The sequence below is a fragment of the Lissotriton helveticus genome, chromosome 11, assembly GCF_964261635.1.
Source record: "Lissotriton helveticus chromosome 11, aLisHel1.1, whole genome shotgun sequence".
Classification (NCBI taxonomy): Eukaryota; Metazoa; Chordata; class Amphibia; order Caudata; family Salamandridae; genus Lissotriton; species Lissotriton helveticus.
In genome coordinates, this window is record NC_136072.1 from 636,386,601 (window position 1) to 636,414,067 (window position 27,467).

The following is a 27,467-nucleotide window of genomic DNA, read 5'->3' on the forward strand; positions in this document are numbered from 1 at the left end:
ATCGGTATTTTCAAGCGCCATCTTAAATGCTAGTAGTTCAGCTCACTGAGCTGTACAATCTCCTAGAGAGTGGGTTTTAGTGACCAGTGGTCTAAATTTTCCTTCGTGCCAACGACCTTTAACATTCGCGCACGCAGCACTGTAAGCTTGTTTACCCCCAACTGCGGGTTGTGCTGATCCGTCTGTATATATTATACAGCCGTAATGATACAGAGGCAGGATTTCGGTCGGCAGAGGACATTCATATTCATATTGGAGAAATTCTTGTATTTTTAAATTAGGATCAAATTCATATATTACGTCTGTTGCAGCAAGAGAATTAACCCATTGTATCCATCTCGGATGTAGTGCTTTAGCATTTGGAATGCTTGCTTTTGTTACTGCTTCTAGGGCAGGTACTGGTGTAACGATTATTATTTGTTTACCTTGTGCTAGGGCTCTTTCTTTTGCTACAGCAGTTTGAACCGCAGTTAGAACTTTTTCAGTAGAACTGAATTTCATTTCAGCTTGTGTGTACAAATGTGATTTGTAAGCTATTGGTACCATTTCTCCCTCATTAGAGGTCAGGTACGTGAATCCGCATCTTCCTGGGATGACTCGGATTACAAGGTTGCGTATGTTTTCACGTGTTTGCAATTTTGTTTTAGTTAACATGTCTGTTTGTAATGATCTTAAAATTTCTGTGTGTTTCTCAGTCCAATTGATTGGTTTGAAATCAGGTTTTATTAGTTCATAGAGAGGTTTAACCCTCTCTGCATAATTTAGAATATATGTTCTTCCGAAATTCAGGAAGCCTAGTATTGATTGTAAGTTCTTCAGCGTTTTTGGAGCTTGGAGTACAGCACACTTCTCTAAGAAGTTATCTGCTAGGCTTTTGCCTTCACTTGATAATTCATATCCTAAAAACAGGACAGTTAGATGGGCAATTCTTGACTTTTTAAAGTTGAATTTGTAACCCTCAGCTGCGAACCCATGTATTATGGTGTTCACTCTTTTCAAGTGAGTCTCCAGGGCACCATCTGTGAGATAGATGTCATCGACATAAGATAATGCCTCATCATCATATATTTGTAGTAACTCTGTTACCCTTGCTGAGAATAATCCTGGGCTATTCTTGAACCCCTGTGGGAGTCAACAGAATTGTTTTTGCGACCCCATTATTGAGAAAGCGGTCAAATACCTGCTTTCAGGTGCAACGTTTTGACAAAAGAAGTCATTTGAGATATCTAATGTCGTTTTATATTTTTTGCGCACGATGTTATTCATTAGTGCTGCACTGTGTGAGTTTTGTACTGCAAATGTTTTGCAGCAGGAGTTTAGGTGTCTGTAGTCCAAAACTAGACAATATGAATCGTCTGGCTTGGAGACAGGAAACAAAGGATTGTTCATTTGTGAGGTGCATGTTTCAATCACCCCCTGATATTCAAGTTGATCTAAGATCTCCCTGACTTGCTTTTTAGCTTCTTGCTTAACTGGGTACTGCCTTTGTGCAGTGGGTTGATTTTTTAACTGGATTTTGTGAGGAGGAGAATCCTCATCCCATCCTACATGATTTTTATATAATGCAGGAGCTTGGGCTACTGCCCATTTTCTTGCAAATTTATATTTTTTATGAATTGGAATATGATTTGAGAAGGCAGGCATAATCATTTCTTCGCCATGAGGGCACTCCCTGACAAACTCTGGTGGCCAGTCTTTCTCAGTTAACAGGATGTCATAGCCTTTCGAAAGGTTATCCCAAAAGAGACCCCTTACTTTCCTAGTCTTGTCCCCCTCTATAGGTAATGTTATTTCGTATAATTTATGGGATTTGCTAACTCTGGTGTCTGCAGTTTCCACTTGAATGTATTCATTCGTGTCCACTGTCTCCAGAAGATTCATCAGGATCTTGCGAGCTATGGTTACTTCTGCTGTGCTGTCTAGCATTGTCTGGGCCCAGTCTCCGTTTTTCAGTTGTGTCCTCAGTATCCTCGGCATGTTTTATTTTAATACTGGCTACCTTCTTTCTTGGATATTGTAATTTTTTACTTTGAAGAGCAGGTTCCTTGTCTTTGGACTTGTCGTGCTCTTCTTTGTGTTCTGACCGTCCTCTTCTTTCCGATTTCTGTGAGGAAGTCTGAAAAGATCGAGAGGGACGTGTATCAATATCTTGATATCTGTCAGGTTTTCTTAATTTATCCCTATCTCTAAGGTTGTATCTTTTCTCAGAGGGCTCCCTATGGGGAGACTTGCCACCTCGTTCTGGAGATCTATCTCTCCGTTGAGACCTTCCTCTGGACTGGAATCGTTTTTCTCTGGGAGTGGATTGTTTATTTCCACCCCAACTCTTTTTTGGAGTGTTTAGATTATTTTTAATAAATGTTTTTTCAGGATTTTCAAGTAGTTGGGGTTTTACTGGTTTCCCACCCAAACTATCTCTACCTAGTTCTTCATAGGATTTTTCTATGATTCTGGCAAGTTCAAAAGGTTGTTCTGCTATATCTGTTTCTTTCAGTTTCTGGAGGCATGTTATGTCGTCCATAGCCAATTGAACTAATTCTCTATATGCCTTTGTTAATTCTTTTTAATTTAACTAAGAGTTCTTCACTTGACATTTCTTCAATGTCGGGATGTGGTGTGTAGCTGGCTAGAACCGGCCACGTGGCTCCTGGTCTACCTAGTGGACCGAGCCTGGGGATGTGATTTTGATGTTTTAGGGCGCCATTAAACCAGAGCAGGTGCTCTTGGTAAGTTAGTGGGATTTCAACGTCCTTGAAAGGAGCGTATTCATCCGGAGGTTCCTCTATTTTGTAATAGTGGAATTTGTGTGTCACAGCGTGTGCTGCTGGAAAATGTTTTAGTTATAGTTTTTCTTACATTTACCGGAATTATTATAGCATTCGGGTCATTTTCATGGAGACTTGTGTCATCCGCTAGGAGTTGAGCTGCTAATCTAGCTTCCTCCCTTTCGTTGTCACTTTCCACCATTTGCTGACTGAAAGTTTTGTTGCAGATCTAGTTTCAAGGGAAACAAAGATTAGGTGCACAATATTTTGGAACACTGTATCCTTTAACGTTGACTAAACCAAAAACTAATACATAGGAATCTCTTCCTACTAAGTTCCGGCGGATATTAACCTTTTACCCACTCCAGACGTCTTTTGGAGTATTTACGGGAAAAGGGGTCTGTGTGAAAAAGCACGACTGAGTTACTCTAATGTCTTGCGTTAGATTGTCGCCTTACCAAACGTTGGGCGCCATGTAGTGTAGTTCCTATATTCCCAATAGGCTCTGCGCATTGGAATAATATATTCAGCAGTGTAGACGTAGGACTGAGGTCATCTAGGTCTCTACTGACTATATTAGACTTAATTAGTTTTGCCAGCTAGCTCAGAGGTCACTAGAAACTTTCTCGAAAGTTCAGGAAAGAGTTAACTCTCCTGATTTAGACAAGAAGAGATTAGCTTCTGACAACCGCATAAACATGACAACTTTGCTCCCTCAGAATAAAGAGTGTATCTCTAGAGTTGTGTGAAAACAATAGACAACTATTTCACTCAGTCAATCGTGCATACTTAGTTTCACCAGAGTGCAGAGAAATAGAGAGACGGGCGTTTTCAATAAAAGGTGTTATTTATTGAGCAGTCTTCTTTCTCATGCAAGAGAAATGAATTGCCACAATTGCAATACTTATCATGAAGTAAAGTGCGTACAGTAAAAGGAGTATTATAAAATAATACTATAAAAGCATTGAAATGGTTTCTTAGCCATATGATACTTTAAAATGGATAAAATATATACATGCATAAAAACATTGACTAACGTACTCAACTGGTGCTTCTAATATACGCCTACCCCGGTGTACCTGACCTAAGCCTAATACGTGGGAAGGAGTAAGTAAGTTGCAGTTTAAGTTAAGTTGGTTTTTGCCAAGGAATCTGAATCAAGAATTCTCTTAAGGGTTTAGTCAGCTCCGTACCTTGGTTCTAGAATGTGGGAGGTCTTGTATTTCTCTCTCAGGACTCGATCTCCCAGCAACCCGCAAGGGTGACTGGAAACACCGGAGCTGGATTTTCTCGGCTGGAGAAAAAGACAGTGTCTCTCTCAGTGCGTCAAATGGGAGGGTCAGCTTCCTTCGGCTCTCGCATCAGCTGGGCGTCGGGCAAGTAGATAACCGTTGGTATATTTATACCTGAAAGGTGCCGTGTTTGACATAAGGTTGGAAATAAGACGTCACTAAGAACTAACAGTTCTTTCTGGACTCCAGGAGTTCTTGTGCAAATCAAAACAAAGGCAGGGGGAATTCCCGGGCTGCTGGAGGCTTGGTTTGTTTAAAGAACACGTTGTGCTTTCTAGGAGTCTATGGGAGTAGCCTTGCCGTATTTGGACTGCATGGGCTATTACTAAATATGGATATGATTCTTATGCCTTTATAAGGATATTATTTATTATAACCACATAAGGGCATAAATCGGGAATATCGAATTAGGGTCCTAGATAGAAACACAACAATCAACCATGGAAGGATGGGGGCGTGCAGACCTTTCTGGAATTGTATCCTTTGACCTTTACATCCTGTACGCGCAGGGGCGAATGCTTAACTCCCTGGGTAAACACGTCAGAAGGAGACCGACAAAAGTCTGGCACAAACTGCTTGAAAAGCCAGGACATTAAAGTGTTCTAAATGATTGTGGACGACGTCGAACATCACGTCTTCCCCACACCCACGCGCCCTGAAATAAAAGATCCGAAATAGAATCAGCAGTGACGGCACACTCCGGCCTCTCCTCGAGTATTATTTTTTTATTTATGTATTCATATTTTCAGAACTATGGAGTGCAGTCCCAGTATAATAAGGCGCATTAATGTGTAACAATAATTACAATTGTGAGGGGTCGGGCCCCTAATGCCTGAAGCTAGTAACATGCGACAGTCACATGAAGGGGGGTGGGTGTCATGTCCAGCAAAGGGGGAGGGGGGGTCTCGAGGTTTGAAATGGACGCCCAGTGCCCATTTAGAAGTAGATGTATAGCGAACCCACGCTATTCCACACGGACCAGTGACAGCCGCGTGCAGAAGTCCAGTCAGGGGTGTGACGCTGCGTCACTGTTTCCCCCCCACCCTTGTTTTGTATTAATGAGATCAGACACAAAGAAATGGGAACTGGAGAAGGCAGGAGGAGGAAGGCTCGCGAAAACCAATCCCGCGGCCACAGCGGAGAAGCAAATAGTAACTCATCTTTGTAGGAAGACTCCCGCCCACCTTCCTGTTTTGAAAACACACATCCGCGTCTCATCAGTGAATCACCACCGCAAACCGTGCGTTGTCAATGGACATCTCCCGGGCACCCCTCTGGCGCAAAAGGGGAGTGGATGATTCTGCGCGAGGAATGGTCCGATTACAATCACGCTGCGTGATCTTGTCTGTAATGTTTTTATATTAACAGAGCAAATAATGTCTTCACCGCTTTATCACAAACTGGGCGCCTGGGGCTGTCAGTTTCCTCTGAGGACAAATCCAGGACCACGCCTAAAACAATAGCTGGATCAAACAAGGTAAAACCCATACCAGATATGCGACCCCAGGGCGAGAGAGCGGAAGCAGGAATAGACGTGCGCGTGCACTGCCGAAACCTGCCGTGGGGCGGGACTTCCGTTTTCTGCTGGAAGCCCGCACTCACGGAGTGCCCGGCCAGAGGAGCAGTGGTGACGCGGGGCTTCCATGCCCAAGGGAGAGCCCCGCATTTTCGGAGCCTGTACCAGAAAGAGCCCGGTTAGTGGTGGGGGGAGGGGTGCATGTTTGTGTGTGTTCGCGTGTATCTGCATATGTCTGCGCGTGTGTGTGTGTGTGTGCGTGTGTCTGCGTGTGTGTGCGCGCGTGTGTCTGTGTGTGTGTGTCTGTGTACGTGTGTCTGTGTGTACCTGTCTGTTTGTGTGTGCGCGTCCATATCCATTGTGTGTGTGTGTGAACAGCCTCTCTAAAGTGTAAGCATTTCATTTCTAATTGAGCGCGTTAACCGATAGGGAAAGCGCGCCCACACAGCAAGCAGCCAGCAGCAAAAGCGCGCTCACAAGGACAAATCTGAGACACAAAAAGCGCGTGGCCGACTCGTGTCTCACATTCCCAGAAGTCGGCAACATAAGTTGTCGAGCTTGGACGCATGCTTCGCATGCTTTTCCAGCTCGACCTAAAAAGGACTGCTTCCAACTTCTGTAAAGATGTAACAAGTATCAGCCTATGTGTAAAGGTAATTTGAATGCTGGGATCTTTCCAATTAACATCTATTTTTTAACATAATTTGCTCACTGGCTATAAAAGTCACTTCCTCCCAGATAAATCTAGTTCTGAGACAACGAGCTGTATTGATATCAAGACTTTTCAGGTGTAGCATGATGTCTAGACCATGTTGGTGGTGGGTCTGCTTGTCGGAAAAAGCTGTTGGATCTCTCAGCTTTCATAAAGTTGACCCTGGAGTACTCTGTCTTCAGTGTACCCTTTAACTATTTTGATACGTTGACCCCCTTGTTGGAGATGTTGTTTGTTTTATTTTTATATGCTTTGTATTTAAGGTTTATTTATTGTTCGGTTACGCTTTATAAAAGTATTAAAGAGATCTAATAAATGCATGAACAATATAACTGTTTCCTTGTATAATGCAATAAATTAATGACATTACGAAGAAGCATTCCTTCCAATTTTTGGACATAGCAAAGCAGCTATTAATTTAGTAACAGCAGATTATTGTCTAGATAGTATCACTTTACAGCAAGGATTACCAGCATTTTATGTCAGGGTGTATCACAACCTTTGGCTATTAAATAAGACTTCCGAAAAGGACAGACTATGGTTCCTGTTACAGTGTGTTTGGATGAAAAGAAAATCAGTGCTGTGTGCATATGACTGGTTCTACTGAAAGGCAATATACAAGGTGAAATGGCAAATAGGGCAAAACATTAGATGTAAGAAAAAATCTTGCTGAATTTGCAGAAGAATTTACCGAAAATATATCTATATGCATATACATATACATGTTTTACAAGAATTGCTATAATAAAGCATCCCCCAGATAAATGTTGGCAGGTTAAACCTACCGATATTGATCAGGGGAAATACGCCCAATAAATGACAGGACATGCGGATTTGGTGTGGTAAGCACCAAAATCCACATTATTCCCAACTATCGAGGAAAAACTCATGATTGGGTGTTATTTATCGCACCTGATACATTCCAAACCAGTGAAGTCACATTTTATTGGATGCGATCAATATCGCACAAGGTACTGGCCCACTTGTAAATAGGGCCTACATTTTCCATTCCAAGGCCATTCTACATTTTTCCTCTGATACATGGAAGACATCAGCAGGGGTTATAAGAGAAGCCGTACTGCCTTTACTACTGCAGGATGACCAGACTGTGTCCTGGCGGCCCACCCGCAGATGGGCTGCAAGGTCAAAGGACGATACCGGTGGATCACACAAGTTCTGGTACTGTCTGCATGTTGACATAAGAAATAGGACTTTTCATGAAAGGAGAAAGGCATATACTGAAAAGAAAGAAAAATAAAGCACATTACTATGGAGTGAAATATAAAATTGTGTTCAGAGATTTGGAAAAATAGACATGAATAATATTAACCTCTCTATAATGTTGCCACATTTCAACACACTTTACAATTGATTTCTAAGACTGATTGCTGGGATAAAACGCACATTGGTGCAAACTTCCACATGAACCCCATATGATATAACAATCTGGTGGCAAATTGCATTTCCTAGGGATTTTGTGCCAGAAGGTTTTTGCCATGTCAAACTTGGTGCAACAGTGGGGTGAAATAGCACACATGTACTGTTTGCAAACATCAACATATGTCTAATATGCTTTTAGGCCATTATCCCCCTCTGTGAACTTCAGAAAGAGCAATTGTTTCGCAAATGTGCACCAAGTAAATACTGAATCACGCACAACCACTATTTACTGTGTGCCTAATGTACCTTCAGGAGACAGTGTAATTTGAGTAGACCTAAGTATCCTGATTTTTAATGGACTTCCACAATCATGATACAGGCTACTTCTTCTCTGAATTAGGGACTCACCGATTGAAAACAGGCATTGGTAAAGCTAATTGGTCTGGGGGCGTCTGCTAGCCTTTTGCTTTGCCAATGCTTGTTTTGTTGTTTCATGGTTTTTGCAAATTTCGTTACTGGGAAAGCTGCTGGGCCCTCATCACTGTAAAAGAAAATGGCTAAAAGCAAGAAATATTTTTGGGACATAGTAATTCCTTGCACTTAAGGAAACAACTTTGTGTGTGGATGTGCTCTTGATGAAAGGGCAGAATGCCACCTTTCACATTGAAACTAGCCTATAGCTAAAGTGGGCTGACTCACTGCCCCAGGCAGCATGCTCTAGTGGGCAGAAGAAACATGTGAATGGCAGAATAACACACCAATGAATAAAGAGGGTGGGTTGAAAGCCCCTATTTATAAGTATACTATACATAATGTTGTAGTAATATGTAAAGGTCTTGGCTGACGTTGTTATAAAAAATGAATCCGCCATTAAACATGAATCCAATACTCTACTATGCATGTACTATATGGATAAACAAAATACCGTTGTATATGCTTGCTTCTCGTTTTGCAAAATATTTCAGGACATCTGGTCTGGTTCCGTGGAACAGACGTAACGCCTTAGTCACAGATTTGTAGCTGTCCTTGTTGTCATCAAACATTTCCAGCTGCACTTTCATCCTGCTCAGATTGAACAATGGGAACCTCTTCATGCTAAACAGAACACATGCCTGCCTTTGCAAGGGAGAAATCCATTCTTTTTATCTGGCACAGTCAATTGCTATCCATGTTCTTTCATTTAAAATGTAAATGCACTTTTTTTTTATTGCTGAGAGTGAGCTATTCGGGAACACGCAGCTTATCCTTAGTCAAAAAAACGCAGCCAGTGATGGTGACCCAGTCAATTAAACTGAGGAAAGAAGTAAACAGAAGAATTGTAATGTGTCAAAGAGCCGATAGGAGGCGCAGTGTCACGAGAACGCTTGTCACGGATAGACGCAGAAGATTTTGTACTCCCTCCTTCCACACACTCTCTCCATCTCTCCTTTGTGTCCTTCCAATATCTCGTTTCCTGTTCCCCCTTTTCATACCTATCATTCTCTTTTCTCCAGTTGTTTTTACCTTGTTTTTGTCCCCGTCTACTCTATTTACGTTTCACTAGTTTCCTCTTTTCGTCTCTCTTTTTTTCCCTCTGTCACCCGTCGTTCCTACCTTTTTTTCACTCTCTCTTGTTTTCGGTCTCTCTAATTCTATCGCCCATCTGTCTCTCTCTTTCTCTATGTTTATGTATCTCCATTTTAACTTCTCCTGCTCTATTTCCCCCACATCGCTGTCTTTTTTTCTCGCTTTACTCAATACGAAAAATAAAATGAACTATGAAAAGACCAAGATCACAAAGAAGATAAGACGTTTATGTTTTTTTATGGTGAAATACATAATATTTGCACTTCACGAAGTTGCCAAGGTTTTATATTTGACCCCCTGTACTCCACAGTTCTAGATTACGGGAGTTGCCTTCTAATGATGTCATCATTGACAGTCATGCGAAAAGGTTTGTTTAGACAGCGTGCTGCAATGCCCTATGGCACAAAGGCGAGCATGCAGTGTTATGTTTCTTGGATTTGTACCCAAAAGCCACCCGCCGATTCAATTTCTTATGCGAAAACATACATAAAAGGGCAATCTGCATTACATATGTGCTTTCCTCTAAACAAGCAAGTAGCCTGGCTCTGGCTAGCTTGAGGTCTGTTTAGAACCTCGTTTCCATAGCCAACTGAGCTTTCCTATGACTTCTGTCTGCCACTGTCTCTCTACCCAGGACGTGGGGTTACTGCTAGAGCTAAACAACATAAATGGAACAACTTTATGTCCCAAATCTTTGGCACAGCAAAATGCCATTTAGGCAGTCTATTTTTTTCACTTTTAATCCATTTTCTTCATTTCTCAGCTGTTTCATCACTCTTTTTCATCTCATTGATCCAACTCAACATGTACTCTGTCGCAATCCACAGGTGAGAAATTATGGCAATTTCCCAAATTTCTTGTGTTAACGATGGGCCATCCGAACCTCTTTCAAAAACACGTGCTAGAGCCAGGTTCTTTAAAAAGCAGTTTATTTGCACCCAATGCATTTCAAGCCAATCTGGCTCTTCGTCAGGGGTCACTGAAAATTACAATATGTACATACATTAGTATACCATCTTATTGTTATCTGAATCTCAACTACATTCTTTACTTTCTCTGCTCGGTTAAAAACTTAAAAACTTCATTTGCATATTTATACCGGTAAACTTTTACAATACTCTTCCCCGCATATGTCGCACCGTTTTCAAAAGCAACCCTGTTCTATTTGTACGAAAACCCTCATGTCATTATTTACACTATGTATTCGTTAACCTCTTTTAATCAATGTCCACACTTTGTTTGTATGAGAACCTTGAACCTTACTGACATTATTAACGCTATAGTTGCATTACCCTCTTTCAATCAGTGTCTCTAACGTACCTGCTGGCACTCCTTCATTGTGCTACAAAAACGTCTTTCTCCTCACTAACTCGCCGATGCGTAATCATGAGCTCTGCGGTCTGACCATTTTTAAACCTTAATTCCGTCCCTCGTACCCGATCTAGTCCCGCACTGATTACGTAGATGTCACCTGACCTCCCGCTATTCCTCATTTTTCGTTGTAAACACTCATACTCCCATAATGCATGTTTTCCTTTCTACAGCGTGACAAGGTGCCCTTGATTTATGCTAAATATCTACATTCTCATTACAAATATGCTAGTTTGCTGGAAGCTTGTAGTAAACGGTATAAAAATAGAAAGTTCAACATTGTTTCTAATTCAGTGATATGCTGTTTCTCTAAAATAAACATGCTTTACGAACTCAGATATTCCGTCTCACTTGTGGAATGTGATATAACCAACTTGGTTTTTAACTTCTTCTACCAATTAGTTTGGGTGCAAAACCCCAGGGCTAATTTATACAAAACATCTAGTGGGGATGGGTTTGCACTCCACTCGTTTTCATGTATTCTCAAAGGTTCATCAAATTCACTTTTTTACTTTTAACTATGCGTGCTCAAAGAGAACGTGCTCAGCCCAACCTTCACGTGTTCAAACTAAACAACATAAATGGAACAACTTTATGTCCCAAATCTTTGGCACAGCAAAATGCCATTTAGGCAGTCTATTTTTTTCACTTTTAATCCATTTTCTTCATTTCTCAGCTGTTTCATCACTCTTTTTCATCTCATTGATCCAACTCAACATGTACTCTGTCGCAATCCACAGGTGAGAAATTATGGCAATTTCCCAAATTTCTTGTGTTAACGATGGGCCATCCGAACCTCTTTCAAAAACACGTGCTAGAGCCAGGTTCTTTAAAAAGCAGTTTATTTGCACCCAATGCATTTCAAGCCAATCTGGCTCTTCGTCAGGGGTCACTGAAAATTACAATATGTACATACATTAGTATACCATCTTATTGTTATCTGAATCTCAACTACATTCTTTACTTTCTCTGCTCGGTTAAAAACTTAAAAACTTCATTTGCATATTTATACCGGTAAACTTTTACAATACTCTTCCCCGCATATGTCGCACCGTTTTCAAAAGCAACCCTGTTCTATTTGTACGAAAACCCTCATGTCATTATTTACACTATGTATTCGTTAACCTCTTTTAATCAATGTCCACACTTTGTTTGTATGAGAACCTTGAACCTTACTGACATTATTAACGCTATAGTTGCATTACCCTCTTTCAATCAGTGTCTCTAACGTACCTGCTGTTTCCCAAATTTCTTGTGTTAACGATGGGCCATCCGAACCTCTTTCAAAAACACGTGCTAGAGCCAGGTTCTTTAAAAAGCAGTTTATTTGCACCCAATGCATTTCAAGCCAATCTGGCTCTTCGTCAGGGGTCACTGAAAATTACAATATGTACATACATATGGTATACTAATGTATGTACATATTGTAATTTGGGAAATTGCCATAATTTCTCACCTGTGGATTGCGACAGAGTACATGTTGAGTTGGATCAATGAGATGAAAAAGAGTGATGAAACAGCTGAGAAATGAAGAAAATGGATTAAAAGTGAAAAAATAGACTGCCTAAATGGCATTTTGCTGTGCCAAAGATTTGGGACATAAAGTTGTTCCATTTATGTTGTTTAGTTTGAACACGTGAAGGTTGGGCTGAGCACGTTCTCTTTGAGCACGCATTGTTAAAAGTAAAAAAGTGAATTTGATGAACCTTTGAGAATACATGAAAACGAGTGGAGTGCAAACCCATCCCCACTAGATGTTTTGTATAAATTAGCCCTGGGGTTTTGCACCCAAACTAATTGGTAGAAGAAGTTAAAAACCAAGTTGGTTATATCACATTCCACAAGTGAGACGGAATATCTGAGTTCGTAAAGCATGTTTATTTTAGAGAAACAGCATATCACTGAATTAGAAACAATGTTGAACTTTCTATTTTTATACCGTTTACTACAAGCTTCCAGCAAACTAGCATATTTGTAATGAGAATGTAGATATTTAGCATAAATCAACGGCACCTTGTCACGCTGTAGAAAGGAAAACATGCATTATGGGAGTATGAGTGTTTACAACGAAAAATGAGGAATAGCGGGAGGTCAGGTGACATCTACGTAATCAGTGCGGGACTAGATCGGGTACGAGGGACGGAATTAAGGTTTAAAAATGGTCAGACCGCAGAGCTCATGATTACGCATCGGCGAGTTAGTGAGGAGAAAGACGTTTTTGTAGCACAATGAAGGAGTGCCAGCAGGTACGTTAGAGACACTGATTGAAAGAGGGTAATGCAACTATAGCGTTAATAATGTCAGTAAGGTTCAAGGTTCTCATACAAACAAAGTGTGGACATTGATTACAAGAGGTTAACGAATACATAGTGTAAATAATGACATGAGGGTTTTCGTACAAATAGAACAGGGTTGCTTTTGAAAACGGTGCGACATATGCGGGGAAGAGTATTGTAAAAGTTTACCGGTATAAATATGCAAATGAAGTTTTTAAGTTTTTAACCGAGCAGAGAAAGTAAAGAATGTAGTTGAGATTCAGATAACAATAAGATGGTATACTAATGTATGTACATATTGTAATTTTCAGTGACCCCTGACGAAGAGCCAGATTGGCTTGAAATGCATTGGGTGCAAATAAACTGCTTTTTAAAGAACCTGGCTCTAGCACGTGTTTTTGAAAGAGGTTCGGATGGCCCATCGTTAACACAAGAAATTTGGGAAATTGCCATAATTTCTCACCTGTGGATTGCGACAGAGTACATGTTGAGTTGGATCAATGAGATGAAAAAGAGTGATGAAACAGCTGAGAAATGAAGAAAATGGATTAAAAGTGAAAAAAATAGACTGCCTAAATGGCATTTTGCTGTGCCAAAGATTTGGGACATAAAGTTGTTCCATTTATGTTGTTTAGTTTGAACACGTGAAGGTTGGGCTGAGCACGTTCTCTTTGAGCACGCATAGTTAAAAGTAAAAAAGTGAATTTGATGAACCTTTGAGAATACATGAAAACGAGTGGAGTGCAAACCCATCCCCACTAGATGTTACTGCTAGAGCTGCCAACTTTGGAACAGGGTAATCAGGTTGTGAATTGACGTTGACTGAACATCCTGTGATTGTGGGCAGATCGCTTAATCTTCCTGTGTCTAAAAACAACGAATGGTCATTTGTGTGATGTAAGTGGTGCTCATGTAAAGCACTCCAAAACTTTTTTCGGGTGGAGAGCGCGCTACATAAAAAGTGCAGAAAAATTAACAAAGAGGTAAAAATAAATAAAAACTGCAGAAAAATGCTCAAAGAGGTAAAAACAAATCATTAACTAAAAAAGTCGAGATGAATGATTACTCATTTACTAGTTGCAGGGCCCTCCCTACATCAGACTGACTGGGACAGTGCCCTGGGCAGAAAGAAAAGTTGGTGTTTGAGGTGGGGCCTGGTTGGGGGGTGGGGGGCATTCCTTGCGGTGTGACATCAAGAGGTATGAGAAAGTTAGGAGGACAAGCAGGGGTTTGATGAGGTGCTAACAATTATGCTAAGGTAAATTAAGGGCTGATTACATAGTCTTTAACAGGACCCTGATGATAGACACCATGGGGCCGATTCAGATTCGGTAAAATCCAGTCCGAATCGCCATACGGAGCATATTTCCCATACGATTCGTACCCAGAACCGTACCCGTACGTACGATGTAGTACGATGTAGTACGATGTGTACTCAATGCAGTTCTCCGTACTAATCGTACAAAAGACCTTACGATTCAAGAAACCGTACGGATCGCACTCGGAACACGCAGTACGCAATGTTCGTACGGGTTACAGCAGCCTTTTTCGACCCAGCAAGTACGATTCATGTGGACACCACTCCGTACGACTCTTTACTTACGTGAGCTGAAAACGTCCGGAAAAGCTGATTTCGCCTCGTAATGCGTACGGAAACAGACCCCCCCCCCGGGTACGGTGCGTACACCCCATGATTGCAGGGGTACGGTTCATACGGGTACGGTTTGTACACCCCATGGAACTGTACCCCTGCCATGATGGGGTGTATGAACCATACCCCATGGACCCGTACCCCTGCAATGATGGAGTGTACGAACCATATCCCTACAAACCATACCTATTGCGGTGCGTATGTGATTGTGTGGCTCTCCGTACGAATCGCTCATACCTGACGTTTCCATACGAATCGCATTCTCAGTCCGAGTCGGGTCGTACAGCATGTTTACGATTCGTACGGTTCACTGTGAGGGTCCGTGTCGTACGGATTTTCCCTTGCTTTTCGTACGGTTCGCAACGATTCGGTCGTATATTTTTCATACGAATCGTACTATGCGATTTGGACGGAATTATACGATTCGTACGGAAAGGGCTACGGATTCAAATCGTCGTACGGATTAATTTACCGAATCGGAATCGGCCCCCAAGTGGGATGGGCAGATGCTGTTGCATTAAATTAAATCAAGCAACTCCCTACTGCGCCCCTCGAAATATTGGCACCCCCGGCCTGGGCCCAGCTCACACATGCCCAAGGCCGGCCCAGACTAGCTGATTTGTAGAAAGTAAAACCACAAAACCAGGACAAATTGTGGCTTCCCTGCTTAAATTGGGTTATCGTAGGAAAATAATTAATTTAGCTAAAACTCCTTTTTCTTCATAATCACTTTTGAAAGCAGTTTCAAATATTTAAGTTCAAAATACCAGCTGTACAAAAAGCTATTGTGTTCGATTTAATAAACTATAGTGTTGCACTATAATAATTTGGGCCACATAAAGGGTTCACATGACAACTGTCTTGCCTCTTGGTTCACTAATGGCACTGTAATCAGTGTGGGGATGGGTTCAGGAATGATTCTAAATTCATATTTAAAAACTATCAACTATCACTTTTAATAAGTACTGCTCTGTCCAGTGCTATAATGCTATGTATTAATGTCAACGCTTCCACATATTAAAGAAATTCACTTTTGGGAATTTTGAAGAGAATATGATACTTTGGGTGATGCTTGTTGAATGATTACCATAGCAAACATTTTCAGTGCTGGGCTCATGTACAGGATCTAAGAGACAAGCCAGACTGCTGGCTCAGCTCTGGCTCGACTCTTCCTGTTAATTTGTTGGCTTTTCCAGCTCTAAATATATGTATCATACACAAACAACTGCTTCCTCCCTCGCCTGTGCCTAATTTCACTCAGTGATAGACTTTCGCAAAGCCAGGTCAGGCCATTATACTTAATTTGGCTTTTTGACAAAAACTTAGGGAGAGTGGCGTAGGTACACTCCAAGCATGGCACTTTTTAGGTCTCGTGGCGATTACAGCGCGCAGCGCTGTCTCGCCAGAGATTTATTGTTACTGACACAGCTTTCCAGGAGACAGCACCTGGCCGCGCGTATTTCCTCTCAGACGCGATCGGAGCAGGCCACGCGCACACGAACGCGCTCGCTGTGGCCAGCTGCTGTCTCCTGGGAAGCTCCAACACCCCACACGCATACACAGAGACACACACACGAGCGCCCATGCACGCACGCTCATACGCCCCCCCACACATACACACACACACGCACACACACACGAGTGCACCGCCCCCGCCGTCGCACACATACACAAACAAGAGTGCACCGCCCCCCCCCAGCCCTTTTGAACTTACCGGGCCAATCTCGGGGGACTCCGCTCTCAGCACACGGCAGGGGCAGGCACCGGGCATGTGCCTTGTGCCCCCTCCGCAGAGTTCACGCTGCGGCTCTTGCCAGCTCCTTTCCCGGCACTCCCTCTTGGTCAAGGGAGCCCGCAACAGTTGCGCAACCTCCTGCTGGTGGCCCCGGGGCTCTCCACCGCTCACAGGAGCCCCGGGCCGCGATATGCATTTACTCCGCCTGCCTCCTCTTCCGGTCTGGACGAGGCCCCGTCCCCGTCACAGGCGACATTGCCTGACTTCCGGTGCGTGCACGGCAGGATTCCGGGGGCATTTTCTGCCACAGAAACCTTGCCAATTTTTCACTCTCTACCCCGCCCAGTGCCCACGAAGGAGGCCCGGCCCCCAGGAGCGGGACCGGGTGCCAGAGTCCCGCTGCCCTGGGAGCGGAGACGCCGCCGATGGAGCCCCGGAGCAGCACGGAGACAGAGTGAAGTCCCCAAGAGGGCCGGTGAGTGCGGGCGTCTCGAGGCGGGGGGCCCAGTGTTCTTTAGAGACCCCGTGGAGGCCCGGGCATACTCCTGGAGCGGCCCCGGAAGGCAGCGGGCCGCTCCCCCTTTAATTCCAGCAGCTCTGCGGGCACTGTTATTTCGAGTCCCCAGAAGGGGGACTCCAACGTTTGGGGCATATTGGTTCAAAGCCCCCCAGGGGCTCCGGCGCCATTATCATTTTGAGTCCCCCGAGCGGGACTCCAGCATCACAAGGGCAGTTGTGTTTGCTTTCTTAGCCCACGAGTGCTCAGTGGGCCATCATTGTACGAGGGGGTGCGTCGGGGCACATTGCCGGTGCCCGCCCCCCTCCTGCTAAAGTGGTAGCGGCATTTGGTTATTTTAGAGACCAGAGAGGCTCATAGCCCACCGTGCCTGAGGTGCTTCATCAGAGCTGTGTGAATAATAACAGCTGTGAGCCCGTGCCTGAGGTGCATCATCAGAGCTGTGTAAATAATACCTGCGTCAGCCCCGTGCGTGAGGTGCATCATCAGAGCTGTGTAGAGCTGTGTGAATAATAACAGCTGTGAGAGCAAGGAAAAGTCCTCCAGCCTCCCAGTCCAGCAGGCATCCAGGCAGCCAGGGTTGCAATTAGTGTTGCAATATTTAGCAGTGCCAAAAGCTCAGACTTAATTACTGCGAGACCTATTGCATTGCAAATGCTTGTTATGAATTGGCAGAGAGGCAGTGCTTCGTGGCACAAAGCCGTTTATAACTGAGCAGGGATTGACTTTTAAATGCTACAAGAAATGTGGCACATGAAATTTGACCAAAACTGTTCTTTATGCCACTTTCTCCTCCACGGCCATATATCTGGACGTGGAGTACTTCTTGCCCTCATAGAGTGACTAATGTCATTTTCTGTTGACATGATGTCACACATATATATGCAAGTCATATAGTTTCACCAAATATACCTGTGTAAGAAGATGCAGATATTCACTGAAAAGAAATGCTCAATTGGCACCACTGAATTTCTTCTCACTTGTATAGCTTCCCCTTAAATTATATGCAATTCAAATCCATCTTTCTCTTCTGTCTCCATCCAATAATGCCACAAATAAAACTGAGAGCACCAAGCCTCATTTTTGAGAATGCACAGCTCAGGGTGGCAGAGACAAATCAACATACCCTCAGTCACATGTAACTCTATGGAAAGTGTGGAGAGCTGCTCTGCCAAAAGGGTGGAGGTTCTACCTTTGTAGACTTTACATCAAGTGCCATGCCCTGTTGGCCTAAGACCACAAAACTGAATAACCTGAATTGGAGGTCAAATAATTGCAGGATCATTACCTGGATGAGCCTGCTCGAACCAACTCAAAAATGTTCTTACCTTGTGAATCTACCACCAGCGAATCCAGTTTCAAATGTAGATTCTCAACAGCTTCTGAATCTTGCTGGCCCTCCGAGTCCTAAGCAGCCTTGTCCACCCACTTCAATGCATCACCAGCATCAACCTCCATGATGATCTACCACATCCTTAGAAATACTTTTACTTTACTATTTATGTACGTTTGTATTTAGTTTTTTACTTTTTTAGAATTATTTTACTTTTACTTTTTTTTTTACTTTTACCTTTTTTTACTTCCACTTTTACTGATGCAATTATCTTCTATACGTGTAAGCGCAGATCCTTTTTATTGGATTGAACAGGTTTAGTGGTATGGAATGCATGTTTAGAGTGTGCTTTTGCCAGTTTGAGGTGACCTTAAGGTTATCACATAGATGGCTCACAAATGGTCTAAAGGAAACCATTGCTGCATTTGCGCTGTCGGATTCATTCAAGATTTATGGTTATTGCAAGTTCTTTTCAGGTCCAGGAAGAACTGGTGAAGAATCTTTGCCGCCACTTGCTCACCTTTAGCTTATCATTAGTATTGCCTCAAACCAATCATTTCTTCATCATGTCCATTGCTTCGTCCTATAATGACAAAAGCAATTGTGCACATAGGTAATAATGGAGAAACCTTGTGTATTCTAACTGTGGAACAATATAAATCCCCCCCCACAAGAAGTGGCATGCTTCATCCTAGGGTCCTTCTCACATAGGTCGATCAATGGGACCATAACTGTGGGCCTCTTCCCAGGTTACTCAAGGTTTCTCCATTGCTATCCTCTCGGCCTCACAGTTTTTGTCATTATAGCCATTGGGGAGGATCTGCCCATGAGTAACTACCAGGAGAACCAGTAATCCCAGGTCTGGCTCATTCAGTCAGAGATTTTGGCTGTTTCCATTAGCCCATTCTCGGGGCGAAAGTTAGGAGATATGCTGTATTCCCGCAGATCTCAGAATTCCAAAGGGGCTGGTACCAGCACCATATTTGAACGGCCCTATCAGAATTAGGATGCCCCTAATGAGGAGGGCCATATTCTCCTAAAAGCAATCATAAACATTGGCCATCAATTGCATACTCATATACACACATTAATCCATTGTCTTCAATATATTCATCACAATTCATTACACATGCTCAGAGTCATTAATTTCTGCCATATCAGACTCATCACATCAGGGTCAAACTGACACAGAAGAATAGGCCTGGCAGCAAAATAAAAATGGCCCCCATCTGGTTATTAGATGGCTAAAAATAAATGGTCCCATGTTCGCAAACTGGCCAGCTTTCAACTTGAAAAGACACAGGGGCATATTTATCAATGTTTTGCGTCGCACTTGCGCCACGCAAGGGGGCGCAAGGGTGCCTGCGAAACCTAAGTGAGATTTATCAAGCCATGCAATGCCCCACGCTGTATAAGTGTATCCAAAACATGCAGAGATTTGAGCTTGCTGCAGGCAAGGTCTTTTTAATATAATTGAAATCAACAGTAAAAACCAGCCAAGCAGACCATAAAACTACCCACAAACAGCCAAGGAAATGGCCCACATTCTGACCTGTCATACCATGCCATCGGGCACTGCCTGATTGCCCTTTGAGCCAGTCCGACATCACACAACCTGCGCCTACCAGGGGTGTATGTGTCCCACGATTGTATTCAACACTCTGCTGGACACCTATCACAAAAGGGCCTAATATAAGTGCCCCTTTTTGAAAATGGAGGGGCTGGGAACAGTATTTACTAGCCTCCTTGGATTTGCACGTTCCACAGTCACTCTGTGTTCTTGCATTCTTCACTGGAGTCCCCACCTGCAAATAGCAGAAAATACCCAGGTGAAATATCAGAGAGAAATGAAGAATAAACTAGGGCAACCAGGATCGAAATTGCATATGTCCACTGTAATTTCACATTTCTAAGGAGCCACTCGTTACCAAGTATCACTAACTCAGGGAAGGCAGAAATACAGGGCAATTTTCTGGGATCACACCTACCGAGGTCCAAAGTCTAGTACTACTACGTGAGAAATACGAGTCGCTAAAAGCTTCGCACCTTCACACGCTCTTACATTTTTCCATCTTTGTGCTTTTCCGTTTTTTTTTTTTACCTTACACGTCGAGTACATTTATTTTCTGAGAGATTCTACCTCGCGTAATGGTTAAATTGTTTAGAATGATTGAAACAATAGGTCACAATTACACCGCTGTGGACAGAAATGTAGTTCTGTGAAAAACAAACCAGATAAACTCACACACAGTAAAATATTATTTCTCCACCAGTAAAAACTGCCTTTATTTTGTTCTTTGGGCAGAGCCACTCACTTGACAAATTATCTGACACATTTATCTCTGTTCTTGGAGGATTTTGACATGAACATAACCAGGTCACCCGTGTTCCTGAGTTAGGATATCTCTCAGATATGGTCGCTATCTGTTTGGAGCTGATTGCCAGAGACTGTGATAAAATGCTCACATTAGATGAACCATGAGATTTATTTCTGCCTGCATCAAAATAGATTTCTTTCTCGCCCAGTGTGACAGTGCTGTCAAAATCGCTTTGCAGTGGTATGGTTGATTTTACCGCGTATTCTGAATGATTTACATAGAATGGTCTGCTTTTATCGCTTGTTTTACCACGTTACTCATGCATCTTTTAAGACGTCATTGTTCTTAATGTCTTATTTTTCTATCATTGTTGTCGACATTATGTTGTTTTATTATTATTGGTGATACTACAAAATAAAGATAACCGGTATGTACTTAAGCAATTTGTTTATGTATAACTTTGTTCAAAGCAATTGCACAAAACGTTCTAAAAGAAAAATTAATCCTGTTAAGATTTGGCACAGCAGGTTTCGAGCAGAGGTGTAGGAAATAAAGAGGGGGGGGGGTTGGTACAAAAAAGTGACTTTGTCTCTTGCCATTTGAATCCCATAAGATCCATCATAACGCTGTGAGGCCATTTATTTTTACAAGCAGCTTGAGCTTTACGCATTACTTTTCAATTTACTTTTCCAAGATGGCAGACGCCAATCTTGAGTCAATGAAGTAAAACATTTTAAAAACTTGCTGGAAAGCTCAGTATCAAAACACACATCCTGATTAAAAATGGCAGCTGCTCAGCCCTCTTGATTTTTATTTTTTTTAAATTAAAAACAAAAGGGCAGTGGAGCAACAGAAGAGTGAACGTGTAGCCAGAATATCACAGAGCAGTGTGGAAAATGGTGAACAGGGAGGGCTGGGCGTGTTATGGAGGAGTAAGAGGATATGGAAAAAATACTGAGATGAACATCGGAAGAAATGGATGAGCTGGGTAGAAAGAACAGAGAGAGCAGTAGGGAAGGTTGTGAGCAGGAAAGCAGCAAATAGGGGAGAGAGCAAGAAAACAAATACACTTCAACAGAGAGCTGAAAAAAAGAAAAAAACGACCCATGAAAGCAAAAGAAACAAGCATTGGTACATGCATTAGGTTTTGGCTATGAGATATATATTAAGAGGTGTGTGGGAGCAGTGTATGAGTGCAAGGAGAAGGATGTGAGTGTTCTCTCTCAGGCAAAAAACAGATCTGTCAGTTAAGATAAACCGCTTGCTCTTTTGGAGATAACCCAGGGAAAATAGAGGAGCCTCACAACCCGCGTGGTCTCTATCCAGACATCAGACAAACAATTATTTCAAAGTATCGTGCACAACAGATACTTAAATATGCAAGAGAGGAGCATCTTGTCTGCAATTAGTACATTATAAACCCTGTTAATGGTCACACACAGTTTCTAAACAACAGTAGGACGTCAAGACAAACACAAGCCTGTTGATAACTAAATACTGGAGTGGACACAGAAAAGTCCAAAGACGTAGAGTTCAGATAACTGCAGTGCATAGCGCTATACCACCATACCCAGGCTCATGAGCATGCCTCTGTCACAGCCACAGGCATGCAAAAATCCAAACCAAGTTGGAGGCATGTTTACCAAAAGAAAACATTGTTCCAGTTCTACAAGTCTATTGAACAACACTACCTTCCATCTTGCAAACAGCTGAGTATTCCAGTGTCACCACAGTCCTGCATGATTCAAATTTGCTGTACAGTTAAAAGCATGTCTGCTTCCAAGCGACAACTTCAGATCAAAGCGAGCACAGCGTCTGAATCACCGGTGCTGGTGCCAGCAGCAGAGCCACGACTCACCCACAGACTACCGAACCCTGGAACCTCATCAGCATCACCCTCCCAGTCTGCACTTCCACTGCACAGGATGCTGCTATCATTGAAGGAGGGGGCTGTGTGGGGTCCGTGGCCAGGTCATTGCAAAACGTATATACATCAGATTTTTATTTTCACCCAGTCCTCCCAACCTCCTGCCCCCACTTCAAAGAGAACTGGAAACAGCTGTTCTACTGAAAGGAGTTTGGAGATGGAGGAGGGGTCCCAGATGTTGACAACCTTGCCACAGCCTTGCCTTTGAGGTGCCTGACCTGAATTACACAAACTCTACTAAATAATCACTGAATTACAGCAAAAAATGCAAAGTAATGTTACATCACAATAAAACCATCAAGTTATAAAGGTAATTGCATCAAACTACAACCCTGACATGCAGACAAAGTGCATCATTCGGAAACAGCTTTGCGCAATAGATCTCAGTGCCAAACCTAGGAAAGCATCCTCAGTAGCGTTTACTGTGTCCCAGTGGGGAAAACAAACCAACGGTTCAAAGCACTAACTTTCTGTCAACTTTTTCCTTTTCCTCTTTGTATGATAATGCTATGGAACCATGAACCTTTGGAGTGTATGCCCCTCTTATAACCACAATGTACAAAGCGCAACACATAGAGGAGATCTCAGTTAATGTGATGTATGTAAGCACCCCTCTCCTAGGCAATGTAGGATACACCAAGAGGTGATTATTTCTTTCAAGTAACATTCCTTTCTCATGAAGAATCAGAACTCTCAATTAGTAGACCCTCGGCACAGCGAAGCACACATTATTAAGTCTCATAACATTGCAATTGTGTTCTCCACCACCCTGCCATCTACAAAACAGCAGAGCTCATATCCACATGAACCACAGTCTGAAGGGAGAGGCAGCACCAGTGAATGTGAAAGGGCCCGTGTGCTGCAGTACTCAGCGGGAACCTGTCTATGTCAGTGGCGGCCATGGTGGCACTGCCTGCTTTGCTACTGCTGCTGCTGTCCACTCCACCTCCCGGGATAGATACAAACATTCCCCCACTGCTGCCCCAGTCTCAGCTCAGTCCATCCAAGATTGCTGCCTCGATTCCTGGAACAAACCATTTTCTCTGTGAGGGGTAGAGAAAGATAATTTGGAAATAAGAAAAGCTTGGCTTCGCCTGCTCAATTTAGAAATAAAACGTCCCTCATCGCTAATGGAAATGCTACCGTGTCAAGGTTATTCAGAAGTCTTTATAAGGAGTGGGAAGCTTTGGTATGATTTGTACATTAAATAACAGCACTGCACTGAAAGCAGAGCGCTGCACCATCGAGTTACAGAAAGGCACTAGCACATGCACAGAAATACTGACACGCAGAAGATCTTACCCGTGGCAGCAGCTCTGATCAGAGCACAACTGATCGTCATTTCCGGCTATGTCAAATGAAATTAAAGGAGAGTGCCTGAAAGGCACAAAGATTCTTAAAGGGGCAGTTTTTACGTGGGTTCATCAGCCCATGGGGGACCTGTCTTTTCGTAAGTGACGAATAAAAGTGAAGGCAGTGGGGGCACTGTCCACCTCTTAGTAATGTCCCTCTGGGTAGGGAGGGGCAGTGCTCGCTCAAAAGAAATAATAAAAACAAGCACTGTGCATGCAAACCCTTAAAAAAATAGTTCCACAAAAGCGGATGGAAATAGAACTTGGTTGCAGGGAAACTGATGAGCGAAGCACAGAAGAAAAATACAAGAAACAACAGGAAACTGTTTGCTACAGCCAATAGAAACAGAGGAAAAGTAAGTGGCAAGAACACAAACCAATGAAACGCAAGTAGGCAGGATCTAAGACCCTTTTAAGATTTATATTAAATACAATAGATTTCACAAGCTCAGCGCAAGTGCTGTGCAGACAAAATATAAAAAGTAGTTTACCTGAAGGTTAACAGTGGAAGGATAAAAGGCATCCAATCAAATGGATGGTAAAGAAGGTATGTTCCAGGGAAAGGACACACACAGTAAAAGGAAAGCAACCTTAAAATAAAAAGCAAAGAAATGAGAGCCACAAGAAAACCAAACAATGATAAAATTGTGCTAACCCAAAGCCCACTGAAAGTTTTGGTATTGTAGACAGCAGGTCTTCGGGGAGCAGACAGCTGAAGGGTTTTATATCAAACTTGGCATGGACCTCGAACATGCATCTCCATCCTATTCTATAGAATGAGTTACTTATGTTCTTTTAAAACAATTGGGAGCTACTAAAATAAATTACCAGTGTTAACATTAGTGACAACTGCAGACAAAATTCCATTAGTGGGCAATGCATGCAGGATTACCAGCCGTGACCACTTCACAATAGTGATATACACATTACCCCCTAGTACCTAAGAAAGAACATCAGTAATATCCAATTCAATTTTATAACTAAGTAAAAGCTTTTAACTTCCTCAGCTTGGCTACACATGGGGAGCTACTGAAAGGCTGCTGGAGAGCTACTAGTAGCTCTGAGCTACTCATCCGAGAACCCTAACCAAGAACTTTACTAAGAAAGTGCCTTTGTTTGGTTTGAAGTAAATCCGTTTTTGAGAAATCAGTGTTACGAAAATGTGTCAGTTGAGCTTGAAAATGGTTAAAAGTTTAGAACTATCTGGTCTGGTATTCTATGAACAATCTTTGAACTAGGGTTTGAGTACAGTTTATAGAACCAAATTCAAAAGTTAATTTAAATGTGGTTGGAATAGGGATAATGTTCTCCTTTCATCCCTTTCCAGTGTGAGAACTCTAATCTGAGTTCACAGACCCTATGACTCTGATTGGTTTGAAGGGCTCTTAATTTTCTCTTTCAGTTGCCATTACAGGATGTGGGGCATGGTCTTCACAACCTGAAAAAGAAATAAACATTGATATAACGGGGTAGAGTGCAAATACGCTGACCCTGAGGACTAAGTGGGAGGACTACCAAAGAGCTCCCCATTGCTCAAAACCTGTAGGAAAATAAGACACAAGTGGTTGTTTTGCAGGGCCTGCAAGCCCCTCTGGGAGTTCACCGATCCCAACATATCCCTTGTGTCCATAGCCAATAGTCTGCTGTCCCCGTAATGAGACGGTGAACTATGAAACCCATGGACCCATGTTGTGTCCCCTACCAAGTTTTCTGGGCTAGGTACTGGGATAGCACACTATACATCTCTTGAACTAGCACTTGGCACCCCTCCTATAGCTTGTGGTCCCTGTTCAGAGACCCTGGACAGTAAGCACCGTTTAGGTGTGTCAGGTCTGTGGTCCCAAAAATTAGCCTTGCGATATCCGGCGCATTTGCAGACTGTATACAATTTCAAATCTAAGATTTCACTCTTAAAATTGTCTTCTTAGACATGGCCTAGCATTAGATTACATTTTAATGGGGGTGTCCACAGTGGGAACAACTTTGTTAAAGTTTGCCACCCATGGTGGGTCTCAAGGCTGTGCATAGCATGGGTTGGCAACACATGGTGGCTCAGGTTAAGGGCCCTACCAAAGGCCCTGCAGTCATTAGCTGCTGCTTATGACTTCACAATATTTATACCAATAATTAACAACACCAAAAAGCAAGATGTCATTTAGACACAACACATACTGAAACCAGTAAATGAAACTATATTCATAGTTGTCTCTTTGATAGTGTTAATGGTAAAATTATATGTAATCTGACATGTATGATTATTTATTTCATTTGTAATTGAAGTTGTCACATTAAGCGTTGATTATGGGGTGCATGTGCCGATTTGCATGGCTGTTGTGCAAGTTATGAATTGTGGAGCTAACAATAACTACACAATTTAAGTGGTTTTCAAGTTTTGGTTTGTAACCATAAATTCACTTTAGCTGTTGTACCACTGTTCCTTCAGGGAAATAAGCCAAATTAATAGAGTGTTATAGGAATATATATGCAAAATAAAATATAACGTGTTCTGAAGCTTACACAAATTACATTGATGTTGCATAGTTTTGCCGTATTCACCAAGGAAACTGGTGCTCTCGAAAATCTTCTCACAGTCACCTTTCACAGTCTAGACTCATATGGGTAGAGTACAGTATTGAAGCAGAATTATTTCTATCACCATCATCCTTTACATTAGAGTAGAATTACAGTCTAATGTATACTTGTTTCATTAAAGATGAGTGCTTATGTAGGCAGCATTACATTGATGGCAGATTTCAAAATGTTTGTATTCATCTATTTATGGCACCCTTCGATGCTCTGTAAACCCCAAGCCTCAGAAAACTGAGGGAAAGTGTATTTGATAGGTCTATGCTCATGTTTTTCACAAACATCTAGAGTGGCAGGGGCAGATTAAGAAATTAGAGTCATAAAGACCATATCTAGAGGGTGAACGTTAGGTTTATGCATGGTCTCACAGCTGTTACCTGCCAAAAAAGTTTGTTACAAGGAGGAGTGTGGTAATACTGTCACACTTCTTAGTAATTTACACAATTTTTGAAAAGCAGTGGGGTAGAAAAAAGGCTGGTATGCATGTTTAGCTACTGTTTTTAATTTGCAGACAAAGTATACTCAGTAAATAATAACGTGGTTGCTATTGGAGTATACTGTCTATTTTAACTGCACCTGATCACACCGTGAGGTGTGGTCTGCTTCACTTCACTGCACTGCGTCTTTTTCATTATTTTGGACACCTCTTTATTTTTCGGCAAAATGACCACCAATGATGACAAAAGTGGGCACAACTGGTGAGTACCTACCAGTGGGCCTGTTGGTGGTGCGCACGTGAGGGGTCATTTTGCCACTTTCAAATTTGATCTATAGCACTGTAATGTGTGAATGACTGGGCTTTTGAGTTAAAAGTTGAAACCTAAACCCCTTCCTGTTCTGGAGACTGTCTTTTATAAAGTTTTTTTGTTGTGTTTAATTAGAGGTGCTAAACGTGTTGCGGCTACCTTTAGGAGTTATTTGAAAGCTATAAGAAATAGCATATCGCACACGGTTTAGAAAACAGTAAAAAAGCTTGCACCTTTAGAGACCAGGTCTTGTTGTAAAGATTATTTTGTGAGTGGAGGGCGACCTGTTGTTTCTTTTTCCCTCTTAAACTCCCTCTGTGAATATATGAGCTCAAAAACAAACCAGAACATCTCACAATCATTGGGTCTCCACCTCAGTACTCTATCAATTGCTTTCACCCAGTGACAAAGAAGGAAAAATCAG

The 27,467-nt window shown here is 42.4% G+C and overlaps 1 long non-coding RNA gene across 1 annotated transcript in view; it reads right to left on the reverse strand.

Moving 5' to 3' along the window:
• Positions 1–19,835: 19,835 nt before the first annotated feature.
• The window catches only part of LOC144791033 (uncharacterized), a 140,271-nt gene continuing 132,639 nt past the window's right edge, over positions 19,836–27,467 (reverse strand). Inside the window, exon 3 of the long non-coding RNA XR_013602280.1 lies at positions 19,836–19,919. This is a non-coding gene — a long non-coding RNA (uncharacterized LOC144791033). The remainder of the gene's footprint in view (positions 19,920–27,467) is intronic.